This window comes from Hyla sarda, chromosome 4, assembly GCF_029499605.1.
Source record: "Hyla sarda isolate aHylSar1 chromosome 4, aHylSar1.hap1, whole genome shotgun sequence".
NCBI classification, from domain to species: domain Eukaryota; kingdom Metazoa; phylum Chordata; class Amphibia; order Anura; family Hylidae; genus Hyla; species Hyla sarda.
The window spans coordinates 30,304,434-30,325,693 of NC_079192.1; the positions used below are offsets into that span (position 1 = coordinate 30,304,434).

Below are 21,260 nucleotides of genomic sequence, written 5' to 3' on the forward strand. Positions count from 1 at the left end.
ATGCCAACATCCGCAATCACGCGGATGTCCGCCATTAACCCCTCAGATGCCGTGATCAATACAGATCATGGCATCTGTGGCAGTGGGGTCACTAAAATGGATGATCGGATCGCTCACAGCGATCCGTTCATCCAGAATGGCAGACGGAGGTCCCCTCCCCTGCCTCCTCTGCGTTTTCTGCTCTGGTCTGCGATCAGGCAGACCAGAACAGAAGATGAACGATAACACAGATCAGTACTATGCCCTATGCATAGCACTGAACAGTATTAGCAATCGAATGATTGCTATAAATAGTCCCCTATGGGGACTATTAAAGTGTAAAAATAAAAGTAAAAAAAGTAAAAAATAAAAGTAAAAAAAATTTGAAAAATACCCTCCCCCAATAAAAAATGTTAATTGTCCGTTTTCCCCCATTTTACCCCCAAAAAGTGTAAAAAACTATTTTAACAAACATATTTGGTATCGCCGAGTGCATAAATATCCGAACTAAATATAATGTTAATGATACCGTACGGTGAACGGCATGAATGTACAAAAAAAAAGTCCAAAATTGCTGTTTTTTAATAACATTTTATTCCAAATAAAATTGATTAAAAAAATGTATTAAAAGTTTTATATATGCAAACGTGGTATAAAAAAAAATTACAGATCATGGCACAAAAAATTAGCCCTCATTCCGTTGCTTATACGGAAAAATGAAAAAAGTTATAGGTAAGCAAAATAGAGAGATTTTAAACGCACTAATTTGGTTAAAAAATTGTGATTGTTTTAAGCTATATAATAATAGAAAAGTATATAATCATGGGTATCATGTTAATCGTATTGACCCACAGAATAAAGAACATGTCTATTTTACCGTAAAGTGTACTGCATGAAAACAAAACCTTCCAAACTTAGCAAAATTGCGGTTTTCTTATCAATTTCCCCACACAAATAGTATTTTTTTTGGTTGCGCTATACATTTTATGGTAAAGTGAGTGATATCAAAGGACAAAGAACAACTGGTCACGCAAAAAACAAGCCCTCATACTAGTCTGTGGATTAAAATATAAAAGAGTTATGATTTTTAGAAGGCAAGGAGGAAAAAACGAAACGTAAAAATAAAATTGGCGGACTTCCGGTTCCGGCGCGGCCTGATGTAGACGGCGAGCGCTTGTGCTCCTCCACCCCCGACTCCTACCAGCTAAGTACCGCTGCACTAACGGGCTTCAGAAGTCCCCGAACACCACCCGACACCTCAGCCAGACCGAGGGGATGGACAGGTACCTCCAACGTGGCGGCTCCTCCGGTACATCGCAGCCCGCGCCTCCCCAGCACACGCCACAAAGCGCACCTGTCATGGCGGCGGCAGCGGGACAGAAGCTGCGACCCGCTTCGGGAGTCCCCACACTGCCACCAATGAATGATACCCGCGTGGGGACGCCGGGGACTGACGGGGCGACACCGCATGGCGGCTCCCAACAACCGGCACCACCTGCAGTCCCAGAAATGGCGCAGCCCGACTCTGCAGTAATGGCGGCGGCCGCATCGGGGGAGACATCACGGCCACCACGAACGGAGGGGCAATTAAACTCTGAGGTAACCGCAATGGAAGTCAGCCTGCCAGCTGACCCACACTTGGGACCACACACTGCCACCGTGGGCCCTTCACTCCCCGGGATTACTATTGCAACCCCTCAACTTTCCTCAGGGCCGGCCTTTTCCATAGACTACCAGCACCTGGCGAATGAAATGGCGTTGCGTATTACCCCAACTGTACGAAATATAGTGGAGGAGGTCCTAAAAGCAACTCTCCAAAACCTAAAACTAGAAGTACAGGAACATACTGGCCGCCTGTCAGAATTGGAGCACAGAACCTCCCAATTGGAGGATACCGACACGGCTGCAGCTAAACGCCTACATGACATGGAATTAGAGATGACCCGCATTGGCGAGAAAATGGAAGACCTAGAAAATCGCTCTAGGCGCAATAATTTACGTATAGTGGGGGTTAAGGAGACAGTAGCACCTCTTGACCTGCAACGCTTTTGTGAGCGAGATCTTCCTAAGTCGCTTGGCCTGTCTCATCCCTGCAGGGTGGAACGAGCCCACAGAATTGGCCCATCTTCACACCCCCAGCCTAACCGACCATCTTCCACTCCGGAGGCCCGCCCCCGTCAAGTCATTCTGCGACTACTGGACTACAACGACAAAGTTGATATTCTGAGGGCGTACCGCCGTCTGACACAACCCCTGGAAATTCATGGAATGCGCCTGTTGATTTTTGAGGACTTCTCGGTAGAAGTGGCGAAACGAAGGAGGGCCTTCAGCACTGTTTGCACTAAGCTATTTCAGGCGAAATATAGATTCCAACTGCAGTATCCAGCCACCCTGAGGGTGTTCCATCCTGACGGCTCTACTACCACTTTCAAGACTCCAGAGGAAGCATCTTCATCAATAGACCAGCTGCTGTCCTCTTCCTCCACGTCATCTTCCCGTCCACCGGCTCGGACACCCACTCGTCGTTCAAGGTCACCAAGGAGGAATCATCGTTCCCGCTCAGCACCTAGAGAATCGCAATTCTCCGCAAGCCAAAGACACCGACGTAGACGTCATCGCTCTCCAGGTCGTGGCTATGACAGCGACAGGCGATCTTCACCTGACTGACCACAGCTGTTCCTTGTTCCTTGTTCCTGATGACTTCACCTTCTTGCCTTTGAGCCTTCTGCTGGGACTACGGGAATGATGAACCGGACGTCCAGGTTTTCTCTTTATTTTTATCTTCCTCGCCTGTATGGCGCTGTTATACAGAAGGTTTCCAGTGTTGCCATATTCCAACCTGGCTTTGGTGCTGTAATGTTGCACGGCCGCACGGCAGGGTTGGCCTTTCACCTGCCTGACTGAGGGACTCGACCATCTTAGAAGGGGTCGGGGGGAGGGGGGGGAGCATGGGCGTCCAGAAATGTGTGATATTACTTTGATGCCTATGTCGGCCGAAAAAAGGAAGTCCATCATCCAAAAGGAAGGTGTTGCTAAATTAGCAACACTTTCTAGGATATTCTACAGGATGGTTAACTGTTATTTGCTTGTATACTGTTTTTGTTTTGTTTGTTCTTTCCCACAGCTCGGAACCTCTAGTGAAAACTACTGCCCAGTTTATTATCGGGCACCTATCCTGCCTTACAGATACTTTACACGGTATTACTTATTCAGGGTCATGTTTGGTATGCCCCCATTGCTGCTGTGCCCTTTCATATCTACTTACACATATAATATCTGCACAGCCCTCCATGAGGGATTGTCTAGATTGTCTTGATTTACCATGCCTAACATAATATCGTGGAATGTCAAGGGTCTTCGCTCCCCCCAAAAACGAAGACTTTTTATACGATACTTGAAACGATTCCACCCGGACATTGTCCTCCTCCAAGAAACCCACCTAGCTGGCTCAGATTTTTTTAGGTTACAGCAGCAATGGGTGGGGCAGGTGTTTGGTTCTCAGGCCCAGGATGGGAAAGCAGGAGTGGTCACCTTGATCCACAAATCTTTTGCATTTGGTCTTATATCACACGACACTGATGATGAAGGCAGGGTCTCACATTTACGACTTGACCACAATGGAGAGATCTTTAGCATTTATAACATATACGGTCCCAATGGGGAAAATAAGTCCTTTTTTCACGCTCTAGCGGACAGAATTCATGACGATAACACGACGAACAAAATAGTGGGGGGCGACTTTAACACAGTCCTCGACCCCCTAGTGGACAGAAAGGGCCCGACATCTCAAGCAATCCCCATACGTAGCAGGGACTGTGTATTGCCCCCTTTCTTGGACCAATTGGGACTGCTAGATGTGTGGAGAATGTCCCACCCGGACGATAGGGAATTCACCCATTTCTCCAATGCTCACTCTTCCTGGTCTCGTATAGACTATCTACTGACATCTCCGGAACTTTACCATAAAGTTAGCTCAGTAGACATTGGAGAACTGGCGTTGTCAGACCATGCCCCTCTCTGTCTACGGCTCTTGCCCTCCTACCCCAAAGGGACAGATATTCTTTGGCGTTACCCCTCACTGCTGGCCAAGGATGATACCTTCCTCGAATTACTTAGGGGTTGGTGGTTAGAATATACCGTATATAATGGGGAACACCGCTCAGACCCAACTCTGTTCTGGGAATCGGGGAAGGCAGTATTAAGGGGAAAATTGATGGCACACGTGGCCCACCTAAAACGCACCTCTCTGAAAAATCTGAATGAAGCCAGTGCTCAACTAAGGGATGTCTATGCCACCTTCGTAGCCCACCCTACTATTCAGAACCGGGAGGAATGGAAATCGGCTAGAGCCAATTTTGAATTATGGTGGGATAGAAGGGAACGCCTAGGGAGGTCCCACTTTGAGGTAGATCTCTTTAGACACGGTAACAAATCGGGACGTCTACTGGCCCGTATAGCTAGGGGAAAGATACCCACCCCTCACATAACAGCACTTAAAGACTCCTCGGGAGTCACGCACAAAAACCCTCACTCCATTAACAAATTGCTGTCCTCCTATTATAGCTCGCTTTATGAAAACTCTCCCTCTGACCTTTCGGCGGGTGAGGCCTTCTTGAAACGGGTCCAACTTCCCACACTGACGGAAGAACAGAGGGAGATTCTTAATGCACCGGTGTCGGTGGAGGAAATACAGGGCGTTATCGGTCATCTCCATAACGGGAAGGCCCCGGGCCCTGACGGGTATTCAGGCGAATTTTATAAAGCCCTATCAGAGCAGATTGCCCCAGTCTTAAGGGATATGTTTCAGGTATTCATGTCTACGGGATCGTTACCCACAGAAGCCTCTCTTGCACACATAAAAGTTTTGCCTAAACCGGGTAAGGACCTAACTGACCCAGGTTCCTATCGTCCGATATCTCTAATTAACCAAGACATCAAGATTCTATCAAAAATTTTAGCTGACCGTCTTTCTCGATTCATGCCAGCTTTAATCGGTTCCCATCAAGTAGGCTTTATTAGGAACAGATCAGCTACCATGAATTTGAGAACGGTTATGGCGGTTCTAGATCGCCTACAGCATCAGCCCCAGAGGGGTGAAGCTCCTGCCTTGCTCACTTTGGATGCTGAAAAAGCATTCGATAATGTAAAATGGGATTGGCTGGGACTGGTGTTGGATGCGATTGGTATTCAAGGGTCATTTAGGAATTACATTTCTGGGATTTATGCAACCCCCATGGCTAGAATACACACGCCTGGTATCCTATCCACACCCTTCCCTCTCTTTAAGGGCACCAGACAGGGTTGCCCACTCTCTCCCCTACTCTTTAATTTAGCGTTAGAACCCCTGGCACTCTCCCTACTGTCTGAAAATATTTATCCTGGCATTAAGGTGGGGAAGAATGAAGTAAAATTGACAATGTTCGCAGATGATATTTTATTGTTCCTTGATGGCCCGACTGCTTCCCTAGGACGCATTCTTGAACATCTGAGAACATTTGGGGCGTTCTCGGGTTACAAAATAAATGTGTCTAAATCGGAACTTTTACCCCTAGGTCCTTTCCGTCACCAGTGGCTTCCAGAAATATCAGGTATGGGAGTCCGCATTGCTGACTCCTCCATCACCTACCTAGGTATCAAAATAGGGAGAACGCCCGACACAGTTTAAACTATACTCCCCTCTTCTCCAAGATTAAAGCTGAATTACGTAAATGGGAAAAACTCCCCCTGAACTTTATGGGGAGATGTGCACTCATTAAAATGGTTAGCTTTGCGCGTCTCCTATACCCCCTGCAAACCCTACCACTTCTGTTAAAACATACTGACGTGAAAGGCTTAAACTCAGCATTCACCAAATTTATCTGGGCGGGGAAGAGGCCCAGAATCGCACTAAACAAACTGATGCTCAATAGGTCTGATGGGGGACTGAATTTTCCCAATGTAAGAGGATACAATCTATCATGTCTTTTTCGATTTGTTAATGACTGGATACATGGATCCTCTTACCATGCTCTTTACGGTCTAGAGAGTGAATTGGCGGCCCCATGGAACCTAGCAGTCCTCTTACATACTACATACTCTAAACTCCCCTCCATAGTGAAACGCTCTGTACTGCTGAGGGATACGGTGGCATCTTGGAAAGAGGTCAGGAAGTTATATGGACTGCCTTACCTCTTATCCAAACATCTACCACTGGCGAAACATCCAGAGTTTCCCCCAAGACTTCCTCCTGGGGTGCTTGGCCTTTGGTCGGACAAAGGCCTCACGAAAGCCAAGCACTTTATGGACGTTACTCAGAAACGATGGCTCCGACCAACCACACTGCTCTCCCTACACAACCTTCCCCCGTCTCATGCATTCCCTATACAACAGATATGCTCCTTCTTCTTTAGTCGATTGCGTAACCTGTTTAAAGAGGCCACAAAGAACGAACTAGACTATCTTATTGGTTCGGAACCCCGTAAATTGTCCATCTCCATGATATACACATCCCTTAGGAAAGTACTACTGAAATTTACACCCTCTTCTATTTTTTCAGCGTGGACCTCATGGGTACCAGGAGACGATATTTCGGAATGTATCTTGAATGGGTGGAATATCATCCGTAAATGTATTATCAATGAGAGATGGCGTGAAACCTACTACAAAATGGCTCACAAAGCCTTATATGGGTTTAACATACTGCCTTCCCCGGATTTCCCCGATCGTATCACGGCCTGCCCTAAATGTGCTACCCCTTTGACGAATATGTGGCATGGAGTTTGGACGTGCCCCCATACAGAAAGATATTGGCAAATGATTATATCATATATCAGAGAGAAATGGGAAATGTCACTACCACATACACCAAGAGCCCTATTGTTTCATCAGTTTAGACCACCTGACTTGACCGACCAAGGCCCCACCAAAACACCCCAACTAGTTCACATTGTCCTCTTAGTGGCACTTAGGTGTATCTTCGCAGCCTGGCTCTCCCCTTCTGTTCCCACCATCTCCATGGTCATATCGCAACTTAAACTGTTATGTGGGATAGATAGGCTTGATACTGAACGACACATGAGCACAAACACAGCAAAATATTTCGCCAAATGGCAAGATTTTATTGTTGCACACTACACATCAGCTGAAATCGAGGACATAGTTAAGCCCTTTAGCTCGACAGACTGGTACTGTCTTGGGGTTTTGAGTGATTCACTGGGTCCATTACGACTTACCTCTTGACCTTGACTTCTAGCATACTACGAGCATGGCACGCCTAATTTGAGCGAGGCGAATGAATATTGTGATACTGCCGCGCATTTCCACTTGGGTTATCCATTAGCTGTGTGGAGTTTACAGTTTCTGGTTTGTAATTTATTGAATGTTCTTATGGCTCTTATTCGACGATATTCCGCACTTAACCATCAATGTGTGATGTTTGTTTATAACAATGAAAATTCAATAAAATTTGTTTAAAAAAAAAAAAAAAAAATTGGCCCAAATTGGCCTTAAAGGGGTACTCCGGTGGAAAACTTTTTTTTTTAAATAAACTGGTGCCAGAAAGTTAAACAGATTTGTAAATTACTTCTATTAAAAAATCTTAATTCTCCCTGTACTTATTAGCTGCTGAATACTCCAGCGGAAATTCTTTTCTTTTTGAAACACAGAGCTCTCTGCTGACATCACGAGCACAGTGCTCTCTGCTGACATCTCTGTCCATTTTATGAACTGTCCAGAACAGCATATGTTTGCTATGGGAATTTCCTTTTACCCTGGACAGTTCCTAAAATGGACAGAGATGTCAGCAGAGAGCACTGTGCTCATGATGTCAGCAGACAGCTCTGTATTTCAAACGGAAAATAATTTCCACTGTAGTATTCAGCAGCTAATAAGTACAGGAAGGATTAAGATTTTTAATAGAAGTAATTTACAAATCTCTCAATCCAAGGATAATGAAGAAAAACCGTCACTCACCCTTCTTCTCTTTAATTTTCTTTCTTTATTGCAAAATACTCACAAGTAAAAACGTAGATGGGGGAGAGGGATCAGCGAGGGGGGGTACACAAACAGGTGACAGACTCTGTTTCACTCGGCTGGCGAGCTTCTTCTGGCCAGAAGAAGCTCGCCAGCCGAGTGAAACAGAGTCTGTCGCCTGTTTGTGTACCCCCCCTCGCTGATCCCTCTCCCCCATCTACGTTTTTACTTGTGAGTATTTTGCAATAAAGAAAGAAAATTAAAGAGAAGAAGGGTGAGTGACGGTTTTTCTTCATTATCCTTGGATTGAGAAGTTTGGATTATTTGCTGCATACTTTAAACCAGAGCACAACCCTGCACCTGTATTCAGTTCTCACACAAGTTGGCCATTATATCCTGCATCCGAATATAGTACCCTAGCAGTGCCGGACATTGGCTCCTCTTCTTTTGCATGATAATTTACAAATCTGTTTAACTTTCTGGCACCAGTTGATTTAAAAAAAAAAAGTTTCTCACCGGAGTACCCCTTTAACCCCTTAAGGACGCACGACGTAAATGTACGTCCTGGTGCGGTGGTACTTAACGCACCAGGACGTACATTTACGTTCTGTATATAACTGCGGGCATCGGAGCGATGCCCGTGTCATGCGCGGCTGATCCCGGGTGCTGACCGCAGCCAGGGACCCGCCGGCAATGGCCGACGCCCGCGATCTCACGGGCATCCGCCATTAACCCCTCAGATGCCAGGATCAATACAGATCCCGGCATCTGCGGCAGTACACGATTTCAATGAATGATCTGATCGTTCGCAGCGCTGCTGCGGGGATCCGATCATTCAGAACGCCACACGGAGGTCCCCTCACCTGCCTCTGTCCGGCTCCCGGCGTCTTCTGCTCTGGTCTGAGATCGAGCAGACCAGAGCAGAAGATAACCGATAACACTGATCTGTTCTATGTCCTATACATAGAACAGATCAGTATTAGCAATCATGGTATTGCTATGAATAGTCCCCTATGGGAACTATTCAAGTGTAAAAAATAATGTAGAAAAATGTAAAATTTAAAGTAAAAAAAAAAGTGAAAAATCCCCTCCCCCAATAAAAAAGTAAAACTTCAGTTTTTACCCCCAAAAAGCGTAAAAAAATAAATTTAATAGACATATTTGGTATCGCTGCGTGCGCAAATGTCCGAACTATTAAAATAAAATGTTAATGATCCCGTACGGTGAACTGCGTGAAGTGCCCAGAGCAGCAGCATCCCATTTAAAACAAGCAAAATTCTGCTGGCGGAAGTTCGTAGTAGTGTGGACGAGCCCTAATTCCCCCAGACCCCTCTGCCCCCCCAGATCCCTAAGTCCTCCTCCAGACTCCTGATCCCAGAGACCCCTAAAGCTAGGTTTCCCCCTTTTTTACCTGCAAAAACACAGAAAAACTGCTACTGCTTTTTCCTGTGTTATTGTAATTTTTTGGTATTTTTTTCTTGTGCTTTTGCCTTCTCTGGAAACTTAGCCTTAGTCCTCCCCTGGTCCTTAAAGGGGTACTCCACCCCTAGACATCTTATCCACTATCCAAAGGAGGGGATAAGATGTCTAGGGGTGGAGTACCCCTTTAAGTCCCCCCCTTCAACACTCCTGGTCCTTCTCCACTATTCCACTTTTCTGCACCCCCTACCCCCCCCCCCCTCAGTCCCCTTCACACTCCTCTGCCCCCTTTACCAAACCCACACTTACCTTATCTCACCCCCCACCCCCCAAACAACCTCACTTCAGCCCCCCATGCCCTCCTGGTCCTTCTCCACTACACTTTTCTCCACCAACCCCACCCCCAGTTCCCCCACATTAGGTTGTAGCTCCCCCCCCTTTAGGTTGTAGCTCCCCCACATTAGGTTGTAGTTCCCCCACAGTAGGTTGCAGTTCCCCGCATTAGGTTGTAGTCCCCCCACATTACGTTGGCAGTGTCCCCCACAGACATACAACCTCCAGTCATATACAGTGTATGGCTGGAGAACTGTATGTCTGTTTACTGCCCCACTTCAGTGCTCCGACCACCGCTCCTCTGGTCCGGGGTCATGATCTACTGCAATGGCCTAGGGGCCATAGCAGTAGGTACCGGGACCGGAGGAGCGGTGGTCGGAGCACTGAAGATGACGTGTAGGTAACTTACCATGCGTGCATCCTCGTTGCTCCGCTCCTATGGGCGCACGCATAGGATGTCAGTGATGTCCCTGCGTGCGCTACCTCCCTGCGTTTTTAAAGTTATTGCGGGGCCACAGAAAGGTAACCGGGACATCCTTGTGTCCCGAAAAGATCTTTCAGGACACAGGGATGTCCTGCCTGAATGGGGGGGGGGGGATTACAGTATTTATCTGCGTATAACACGCACTGGAATATAACACGTACCCTTATTTTGACAGGAAAATTTGAGGGGAAAAAAATAAATGTAAAATAAATGACTATGGCTCTGAACTATATGCCTCATCATCCCCCCAACTTTGATTCCCCTTGATCCTCAGTTTCCCCCCCCCTTCCTCCCCTTTTATCAGCCTCTGTGCCATATTTAAACCCCCCCCCCGTCTCCTTTCCCATGTTTTCTCCTGCTCATCATTCTCCCCCCTACTCATCATCCCCCCTACTCATTATTCTCCCCCCCTGCTCATCATTACCCCCCCTGCTCATCATTACCCCCCCCCCGCTCATCATTACCCCCCTGCTCATCATTCCCCGCCTGCTCATCATTCTCCCCCCTACTCATCATTACCCCCCTGCTCATCATTACCCCCCCTGCTCATCATTACCCCCCCCTGCTCATTATTACCCTCCCTGCTCATCACTACCACCCCTGCTCATTATTACCCCCCTGCTCATCATTACCCACCCTGCTCATCATCCCCCCTGCTCATCATTACCCCCCCCTGCTCATCATTACCCCCTGCTCATCATTAACCCCCCTGCTCATCATTCCCCCCTTGCTCATCATTACCCCTGCTCATTATTACCCCCCTGCTCATCATTACCCCCCCCCTGCTCATCATTAACCCCACCTGCTCATAATTTCCCCCCCCCTGCTCATCATTAACCCCCCCTGCTCATCATTACCCCCCTGCTCATCATTAACCCCCCCCTGCTCATCATTAACTCCCCCTGCTCATCATTAATCCCCCCAGCTCATCATTAAACCCCCTGCTCATCATTAACCCCCCCTGCTCATCATTATCCCCCCCCCCCCCGCTCATCAATCCCCCCCTGCCAATCAGTCCCCCATCATTGCTCCCCCCTCTTCCTTCTTTTTCTATTTTTCCTATTTCCTTACCTGGCCGCGCTCGGCAGGCTCAGGTGATGCATCAGGTCTTGTGGGCTGTGACGAGTGACGTCTCCTGCGGCTCTTCTGCACAGCGTCAGGGACGTCACTCGTCATTTCCTGCAGCGCTGGGGTGTAATGATGAAAACTGTCCCCTGCAGGAAATGATGAGTGACGCCCCTGACGCTGTGCAGAAGAGCCGTGACGTCAATCGTCACAGCCCACATGACCCGATGCATCACCTGAGCCTGCCGAGTGCGGCCAGGTAAGGAAATAAGAAATATAGAAAAAGCAGGAGGAGTCTGGGGCGGGCCCACAGGAGCCGCCGCTGGTCACTGTTTAAAAGTGGCCACGGCCGGGCTATCGGGGGCCCTAGATCCGCTACTGAGCAGCCCGCAGGGATGTCCCCTGAGCAGGTGCTCCATGAGTGCCAATGATGATCCGGCCCTGCATAGTTGAATGTGCTGACAACAAAATCACACAAAAATTATCAATGGAAATCAAATTTATCAACCCATGGAGGTCTGGATATGGAGTCACACTCAAAATCAAAGTGGAAAACCACAATACAGGCTGATCCAACTTTATGTAATGTCCTTAACCCCTTAAGGACCGGAGGTTTTTCCGTTTTTGCATTTTCGTTTTTTGCTCCTTGCCTTTAAAAAATCATAACTCTTTCAAATTTACACCTAAAAATCCATATGATGGCTTATTTTTTGCGCCACCAATTCTACTTTGTAATGACGTCAGTCATTTTGCCCAAAAATCTACGGTGAAGCGGGAAAAAAAATCATTGTGCGACAAAATTGAAAAAAAAAAACGCTGTTTTGTAACTTTTGGGGGCTTCCGTTTCTACGTAGTACATTTTTCGATAAAAATGACACCTTATCTTTATTCTGTAGGTCCATACGATTAAAATGATCCCCTACTTATATAGGTTTGATTTTGTCGGACTTGTGGAAAAAATCATAACTATATGCAGGAAAATTAATACGTTTAAAATTGTCATCTTCTGACCCCTATAACTTTTTTATTTTTCCGTGTATGGGGCGGTATGAGGGCTAATTTTTTGCGCCGTGATCTGAAGTTTTTAACGGTACCATTTTTGCATTGATAGGACTTATTGATCACTTTAAATGATATAAAAAGTGACCAAAAATGCACTATTTTGGACTTTAGAATTTTTTAGCGCGCACGCCATTGACCGAGCGGTTTAATTAATGATATATTTTTATAATTCGGACATTTACGCACGCGGTGATACCACATATGTTTATTTTTATTTTTATTTACACTGTGTTTTTTTTTTTATTGGAAAAGGGGGGTGATTCAAACTTTTAATAGGGGAGGAGTTAAATGATCTTTATTCACTTTTTTTTTTTCACTTTTTTTTGCAGTGTTATAGGTCCCATAGGGACCTATAACACTGCACACACTGATCTTCTATGTTGATCACTGGTTTCTCATAAGAAACCAGTGATCAACGATTCTGCCGGATGACTGCTCATGCCTGGATCTCAGGCACTGAGCAGTCATTCGGCAATCGGACAGCGAGGAGGCAGGAAGGGGCCCTCCCGCTGTCCTGTCAGCTGTTCGGGATGCCGCGATTAGCCGCGGCTATCCCGAACAGCCCGACTGAGCTAGCCGGGAACTTTCACTTTCACTTTTAGCCGCGCGGCTCAGCTTTGAGCGCACGGCTAAAGGGTTAATAGCGCGCGGCGCCGCGATCGGCGCTGCGCGCTATTAGAGGCGGGTCCCGGCTTCACTATGACGCCGGGCCCGCCATGATATGACGCGGGGTTACTGTGTAACCCCGCGTTATATCAGAAGAGCAGGACCAAGGACGTACCGGTACGTCCTTGGTCCTTAAGGGGTTAAAACAAGTCACAATGAGGCTCAATAGTGTGTGTGGCCTCCACGTGCCTGTATGACCTCCCTACAATGCCTGGGCATGCTCCTGATGAGGTGGTGGATGGTCTCCTGAGGGATGTCCTCCCAGACCTGGACTAAAGCATCCGCCAACTCCTGGACAGTGAGTGGTGCAATGTGGCGTTGGTGGATGGAGCGAGTCATGATGTCCCAGATGTGCTCAATCAGATTCAGGTCTGGGGAACGGGCGGGCCAGTCCATAGCATCAATGCCTTCTTCTTGCAGGAACTGCTGACACACTCCAGCCACATGAGGTCTAGTATTGTGTTGCATTAGGAACTCAGGGCCAACCGCACCAGCATATGGTCTCACAAGGGGTCTGAGGATCTCATCTTGGTACCTAATGGCAGTCAGGCTACCTCTGGCAAGCACATGGAGGGCTGTGCCGCCCCAAAGAAATGCCACCCCACGCCATTACTGACCCAACGCCAAACCGGTCATGCTGGAGGATGTTGCAGGCAGCAGAACGTTCTCCACTGCATCTCCAGAGTCTGTCACGTCTGTCACATGTGCTCAGTGTGAACCTGCTTTCATCTGTGAAAAGCACAGGGTGCCAGTAGCGAATTTGCCAATCTTGGTTTTCGCTGGCAAATGCTAAATGTGCTGCACGGTGTTGGGCTGTAAGTACAACCCCCACCTTTGTACGTCAGGCCCTCATACCACCCATTTGAATGGACACATGCACATTTGTGGCTTGCTGGAGGTAATTTTGCAGGGCTCTGGCAGTGCTCCTCCTGCTCCTCCTTGCACAAAGGCGGAGATAGCGGTCCTGCTGCTGGGATGTTGCCCTCCTACGGCCTCCTCCACATCTTCTGATATACTGGCCTGTCTCCTGATAGAGCCTCCATGCTCTGAACACTACGCTGACAGACACAGCAAACCTTCTTGACACAGCTTGCATTGTTGTGCCATCCTGGATGAGCTGCACTACCTGAGCCACTTGTGTGGGTTGTAGACTCCGTCTCATGCTACCACTAGAGTGAAAGCACCGCCATCATTCAAAAGTAACCAAAACTTCAGCCAGGAAGCATAGGAACTGAGAATTGGTCTGTGGTCACCACCTGCAGAACCACTCCTTTATTGGGGGTGTCTTGCTAATTGCCTATAATTTCCACCTGTTGTCTGTTACATTTGCACAACAGCATGTGAAATTGATTGTCAATCAGTGTTGCTTCCTGAGTGGACAGTGTGATTTCACAGAAGTGTGATTGACTTGGAGTTACATTGTGTTGTTTAAGTGTTCCCTTTATTTTTTTAACAGTGTATTTGCTGAGCAGAATCCTCTGTTTTTCATTCAGAATAATGTACAAAAATAGCCGCAATGTTTCGACCCTTGCAACAAGTTTAGGTCTTTGTCAAGCTCGAAAAAGACCCAAACTTGTTGCTTGGGTCGAAATGCTGCAGCTAATTTTATACATAAGTATAATTAGGAAATGAAAGTTCCACACTCACCACTACTGGCACCTCAAACATTTATAACAGATGGACGGAGGGTCAGGGAGACAGCGGACATCACTATACACTAAGCTGAAATAAACGACATGACTTAGATGGATGCTGGACTCTTGTGGATTTTCCTCGAATTTCAAAAGTTTAGATTGCACCAGTTGTAAGTCCTGAGACTCCCTGCAATCGCAAGTTACTGCCGAGTGAAGTGCGCAGCAGCATAAGCCTCAAGCCCCGGCTGTTACTCAAGCCCACAGACTAATGGAGTGAATGAGTTGGGTTTGGTGGATGGCCAGAATAAAAATAATAAACTCTGACTTATCTTCTGCTGCTCCCCCACTGCCGCTTGAATCGGTCTCACTTCCTTCGGCCCAGGTCTTCTTCCGGAGTGTGATGTATCAGGCCCGGGCACCAGGAAGAAGGCCAGGCCTAGGCCAGAGGACAGGAGACAGATTCCAGTAGCACAGGGGGAGCAGTGCAAGGTAAATCAAGGTTAATTGATTTTATTACTGGCAGCCAAGGCGTAGGAGAAAAAAATTTTTTATCACACTTCACAGGGTTATAACTGATAATTGCAGATGTCTCAGGACTGAAACCCAGTGCAATCTAAACATTCAGCATGTCTAAACAACATGTCAAAAGTTTTTACGAATGACAGTGATGCTTTAACCCCTTAAGGACGGGGGTTTTTCCGTTTTTGCATTTTCGTTTTTTGGTCCTTGCCTTTAAAAATCATAACTCTTTCAATTTTGCACCTAAAAATCCATATGATGGCTTATTTTTTTCGCAACCAATTCTACTTTGTAATGACTTCAGTCATTTTGCTCAAAAATCTACGGTGAAACGGGAAAAGAAATCATTGTGCGACAAAATTGGAAAAAAAACGCCGTTTTGTAACTTTTGGGGGCTTCCGTTTCTACGTAGTACATTTTTCGGTAAAAATGACACCTTATCTTTATTCTGTAGGTCCATACAATTAAAATGATACCCTACTTATATAGGTTTGATTTTGTCGTACTTCTGGAAAAAAATCATAACTACATTCAGGAAAATTAATACGTTTAAAATTGTCATCTTCTGACCCCTATAACTTTTTTATTTTTCCGTGTATGGGGCGGTATGAGGACTCATTTTTTGCTCCGTTATCTGAAGTTTTTAACGGTACATTGCATTGATAGGACTTATTGATCGCTTTTTATTCATTTTTAAATTATATAAAAAGTGACCAAAAATGCACTATTTTGAACTTTGGAATTTTTTTTGCGCGCGCCATTGACCGAGCGGTTTAATTAATTATAGATTTTTATAATTCGGACATTTCTGCACGCGGTGATACCATATATGTTTATTTTTATTTACACTGTGTTTTTTTTTATGGGAAAAGGGGGGTGATTCAAACTTTTAATAGGGGAGGGGTTAAATGATATTCATTCACTTTTTTTTCACTTTTTTTTTTGCAGTGTTATAGGTCCCATAGGGACCTATAACACTGCACACACTGATCTTCATCATTGATCACTGGATTCTCATAGGAAACCAGTGATCGATGATTCTGCCGCATGACTGCTCATGCCTGGATCTCAGGCACTGAGCAGTCATTCGGCGATCGGACAGCGAGGAGGCAGGTAGGGGCTCTCCCGCTGTCCTGTAAGCTGTTCGGGATGCCACGATTTCGCCGCGGCTATCCCGAACAGCCCACTGAGTTAACCGGCAGCTTTCGGTTTTAGCCGCTGCGCGCTATTAGCGGCGGGTCCCGGCTTCACTATGACGCCGGGCCCGCCGTGATATGATGCGGGGTTACCGTGTAACCCCGCGTTATATCAGGGGAGCAGGACCAAGGACGTACCAGTACGTCCTTGGTCCTTAAGGGGTTAAAGGGGTTGTCTGTCAGTAGATGGCTCTGCATTCACCTGATTGCTGCAGGTCCAGCTTAAAGGGGTACCGAGGAAAACTTTTTTTTTTACATCAACTGGTGCCAGAAAGTTAAACAGATTTGTAAATGACTTCTATTAAAAAATCTTAATCTTTCCAGTACTTTTTAGGGTCTGTATACTACAGATGAAATGGTTTTCTTTTTGGAACACAGTGCTCTCTGCTGACATCTCCGTCCATTCTAGGAACTGTTTGCTATGGGGATTTTCTCCTACTCTGGACAGTTCTTAAAGGGGTATTCCGCCCCTAGACATTTTATCCCCTATCCAAAGGATAGGGGATAAAATGTCAGATCGCCGCGGTCCCGCTGCTGGGGACCCCCGGGATCCCCGCTGCGGCACCGCGCTATCATTACAGCACAGAGCGAGTTCGCTCTGTGCGTAATGACGGGCGATACGGGGGACGGAGCAGCATGATGTCATGGCTCCGCCCCTCGTGACATCACGGCCAGTTCCCTTAATGCAAGTCTATGGGAGGGGGCGTGACGACCGCCACGCCCCCCTCATAGACTTGTATTGAAAGGGGCGGGCCGTGACATCGCGAGGGGCAGAGCTGTGACGTAACGATGCTCCGGCCCCGATCCCAGGGGTCCCCAGCAGCGGATCCCAGGGGTCCCCAGCAGCGGCACCGCGGCGATCTGACATCTTATCCCCTATCCTTTGGATAGGGGATAAAAGTCTAGGGGCGGAATACCCCTTTAAAATGGACAGAGATTTCAGCAGAGAGCACTGTGCTCGTGATGTCAGCAGAGCGCTCTGTGTCCCAAAAAGAAAACCATTTTGCCTGTAGTATTCAGCAGCTAATAAGTACTGGAAGGATTAAGATCTTTTAATAGAAGTAATTTACAAATTTGTTTAACTTTCTGGCACCAGTTGATTAAAAATGATGGGAGTAGTAGTACCTGTACTAATAGACATGTCGCCCGCTGCGATCGTCCATAATATAGCAGAGATGCAGAGCAGCTCTATACAGCGCTCGCATCTCTGCTCTGTACTCCGGCCAGTGATGTGAATAGAACATCACTCATTCATATTTTCTGCGCAGAGTGGGGATTGGCCGGATGGTTGCAGCCAGCCAATGAGTGATGTTCTATTCGTATCACTGGCCAGAGTACAGAGCAGATGTTACGCCGAGCGCTCCGGGTCCCCGCTCCTCCCCGGAGCGCTCGCTACACTTCCCTCACTGCAGCGCCCCGGTCGGTTCCACGGACCCGGGGCGCTGCGTTACCACCTCCGGCCGGGATGCGATTCGCGATGCGGGTAGCGCCCGCTCGCGATGCGCACCCCGGCTCCCGTACCTTACTCGCTCCCCGTCAGTTCTGTCCCGGCGCGCGCGGCCCCGCTCCCTAGGGCGCGCGCGCGCCGGGTCTTTGCGATTTAAAGGGCCACTGCACCGCTGATTGGTGCAGTGGTTCCAATTAGTGTTTACACCTGTGCACTTCCCTATATCACCTCACTTCCCCTTCACTCCCTCGCCGGATCTTGTTGCCCTAGTGCCAGTGAAAGCGTTCCTTGTGTGTTCCTTGCCTGTGATTCCAGACCTTCTGCCGTTGCCCCTGACTACGATCCTTGCTGCCTGCCCCGACCTTCTGCTACGTCCGACCTTGCTTCTGTCTACTCCCTTGTACCGCGCCTATCTTCAGCAGCCAGAGAGGTTGAGCCGTTGCTAGGGGATACGACCTGGTCACTACCGCCGCAGCAAGACCATCCCGCTTTGCGGCGGGCTCTGGTGAAAACCAGTAGTGACTTAGAACCGATCCTCTAGCACGGTCCACGCCAATCCCTCTCTGGCACAGAGGATCCACTACCTGCCAGCCGGCATCGTGACAGTAGATCCGGCCATGGATCCCGCTGAAGTTCCTCTGCCAGTTGTCGCTGACCTCACCACGGTGGTCGCCCAGCAGTCACAACAGATTGCGCAACAAGGCCAACAGCTGTCTCAACTGACTGTTATGCTACAACAGTTACTACCACAGCTCCAGCAATCATCTCCTCCGCCAGCTCCTGTACCTCCTCCGCAGCGAGTGGCCGCTTCTGGAATACGACTATCCTTGCCGGATAAATTTGATGGGGACTCTAAGTTTTGCCGTGGCTTTCTTTCCCAATGTTCATTACACTTGGAGATGATGTCGGACCAGTTCCCCACTGAAAGGTCTAAGGTGGCTTTCGTAGTCAGCCTGCTGTCTGGAAAAGCCCTGGCTTGGGCCACACCGCTCTGGGACCGCAATGACCCCGTCACTGCCTCTGTACACTCCTTCTTCTCGGAAATTCGAAGTGTCTTTGAGGAACCTGCCCGAGCCTCTTCTGCTGAGACTGCCCTGTTGAACCTGGTCCAGGGTAATTCTTCCGTTGGCGAGTATGCCGTACAGTTCCGTACCCTTGCTTCAGAATTATCCTGGAATAATGAGGCACTCTGCGCGACCTTTAAAAAAGGCCTATCCAGCAACATTAAAGATGTTCTGGCCGCACGAGAAATCCCTGCTAACCTACATGAACTCATCCATCTTGCCACTCGCATTGACATGCGTTTTTCCGAACGGCGTCAGGAGCTCCGCCAGGATATGGACTCTGTTCGCACGAGGCGTTTCTTCTCCCCGGCTCCTCTCTCCTCTGGTCCCCTGCAATCTGTTCCTGTGCCTCCCGCCGTGGAGGCTATGCAGGTCGACCGGTCTCGCCTGACACCCCAAGAGAGGACACGACGCCGCATGGAGAATCTCTGCCTGTACTGTGCTAGTACCGAACACTTCCTGAAGGATTGTCCTATCCGTCCTCCCCGCCTGGAAAGACGTCCGCTGACTCCGCACAAAGGTGAGACAGTCCTTGATGTCTACTCTGCTTCTCCACGTCTTACTGTGCCTGTGCGGATGTCTGCCTCTGCCTTCTCCTTCTCTGCTGTGGCCTTCTTGGACTCTGGATCTGCAGGAAATTTCATCTTAGCCTCTCTCGTCAACAGGTTCAACATCCCGGTGACCAGTCTCGCCAGACCCCTCTACATCAATTGTGTAAACAATGAAAGATTGGACTGTACTATACGTTTCCGCACGGAGCCCCTTCTAATGTGCATCGGATCTCATCACGAGAGGATTGAACTGTTGGTCCTCCCCAATTGCACTTCTGAAATCCTTCTTGGACTTCCCTGGCTTCAACTCCATTCCCCAATCCTGGATTGGTCCACTGGGGAGATCAAGAGTTGGGGGCCCTCTTGTTCCAAGGACTGCTTAAAACCGGTTCCCAGTAAACCTTGCCGTGTCCCTGTGCTTCCTCATGTAACCGGTCTCCCTAAGGCCTATATGGACTTTGCGGACGTTTTTTGCAAAAAACAAGCTGAGACTCTACCTCCTCACAGGCCTTATGATTGTCCCATTGACCTCCTCCCGGGCACTACTCCACCCCGGGGCAGAATCTATCCTCTGTCCGTCCCAGAGACTCTTGCCATGTCTGAATACGTCCAAGAAAATTTAAAAAAGGGCTTTATCCGTAAATCCTCCTCTCCTGCCGGAGCCGGATTTTTCTTTGTGTCCAAAAAAGATGGCTCTCTACGTCCTTGCATTGACTACCGCGGTCTTAATAAAATCACGGTTAAGAACCGCTACCCCCTACCCCTCATCTCTGAACTCTTTGATCGTCTCCAAGGTGCCCATATTTTTACCAAACTGGACTTAAGAGGTGCTTATAATCTCATCCGCATCAGAGAGGGGGATGAATGGAAAACGGCATTTAACACCAGAGATGGACACTTTGAGTATCTGGTCATGCCCTTTGGTCTATGCAACGCCCCTGCCGTCTTCCAAGACTTTGTTAATGAAATTTTTCGTGATCTACTATACTCCTGTGTTGTTGTATATCTGGACGATATCCTGATTTTTTCTGCCAATCTTGAAGAACACCGCCAGCATGTCCGTATGGTTCTTCAGAGACTTCGTGATAATCAACTCTATGCCAAAATAGAGAAATGTCTGTTTGAATGCCAATCTCTTCCTTTTCTAGGATACTTGGTCTCTGGCCAGGGACTACAAATGGACCCAGATAAACTCTCTGCCGTCTTAGATTGGCCACGCCCCTCCGGACTCCGTGCCATCCAACGTTTTTTGGGGTTCGCCAATTATTACAGGCAATTTATTCCACATTTTTCTACCATTGTGGCTCCTATTGTGGCTTTAACAAAAAAAAATGCCGATCCCAAGTCTTGGCCTCCTCAAGCGGAAGACGCCTTTAAACGACTCAAGTCTGCCTTTTCTTCGGCTCCCGTGCTCTCCAGACCTGACCCATCTAAACCCTTCCTATTGGAGGTTGATGCCTCCTCAGTGGGAGCTGGAGCTGTCCTTCTACAAAAAAACTCTTCCGGGCATGCTGTTACTTGTGGTTTTTTTTCCAGGACCTTCTCTCCGGCGGAGAGGAACTACTCCATCGGGGATCGAGAGCTTCTAGCCATTAAATTAGCACTTGAGGAATGGAGGCATCTGCTGGAGGGATCAAGATTTCCAGTTATTATTTACACCGATCACAAGAACCTCTCCTACCTCCAGTCTGCCCAACGGCTGAATCCTCGTCAGGCCAGGTGGTCTCTGTTCTTTGCCCGATTTAATTTTGAAATTCACTTTCGGCCTGCTGATAAAAACATTAGGGCCGATGCTCTCTCTCGTTCCTCAGATGCCTCTGAAATTGAACTCTCTCCTCAACACATCATTCCTCCTGACTGCCTGATTTCCACTTCTCCAGCCTCCATCAGG

The 21,260-nt window shown here is 47.9% G+C and overlaps 1 protein-coding gene across 7 annotated transcripts in view; it reads right to left on the reverse strand.

The window, feature by feature from the left end:
- LOC130367694 (surfeit locus protein 4-like) overlaps positions 1–21,260 on the reverse strand; it is a 644,664-nt gene that overhangs the window by 486,413 nt on the left and 136,991 nt on the right. For 3 of the 7 annotated variants that reach the window (XM_056570305.1, XM_056570306.1, XM_056570307.1), the window contains one exon: positions 14,606–14,680. The exons of the other annotated variants lie outside the window; for them this stretch is intronic. The gene's annotated coding sequence lies outside the window, so the exon portion shown is untranslated. The remainder of the gene's footprint in view (positions 1–14,605; positions 14,681–21,260) is intronic. 7 annotated transcript variants of the gene reach the window in all.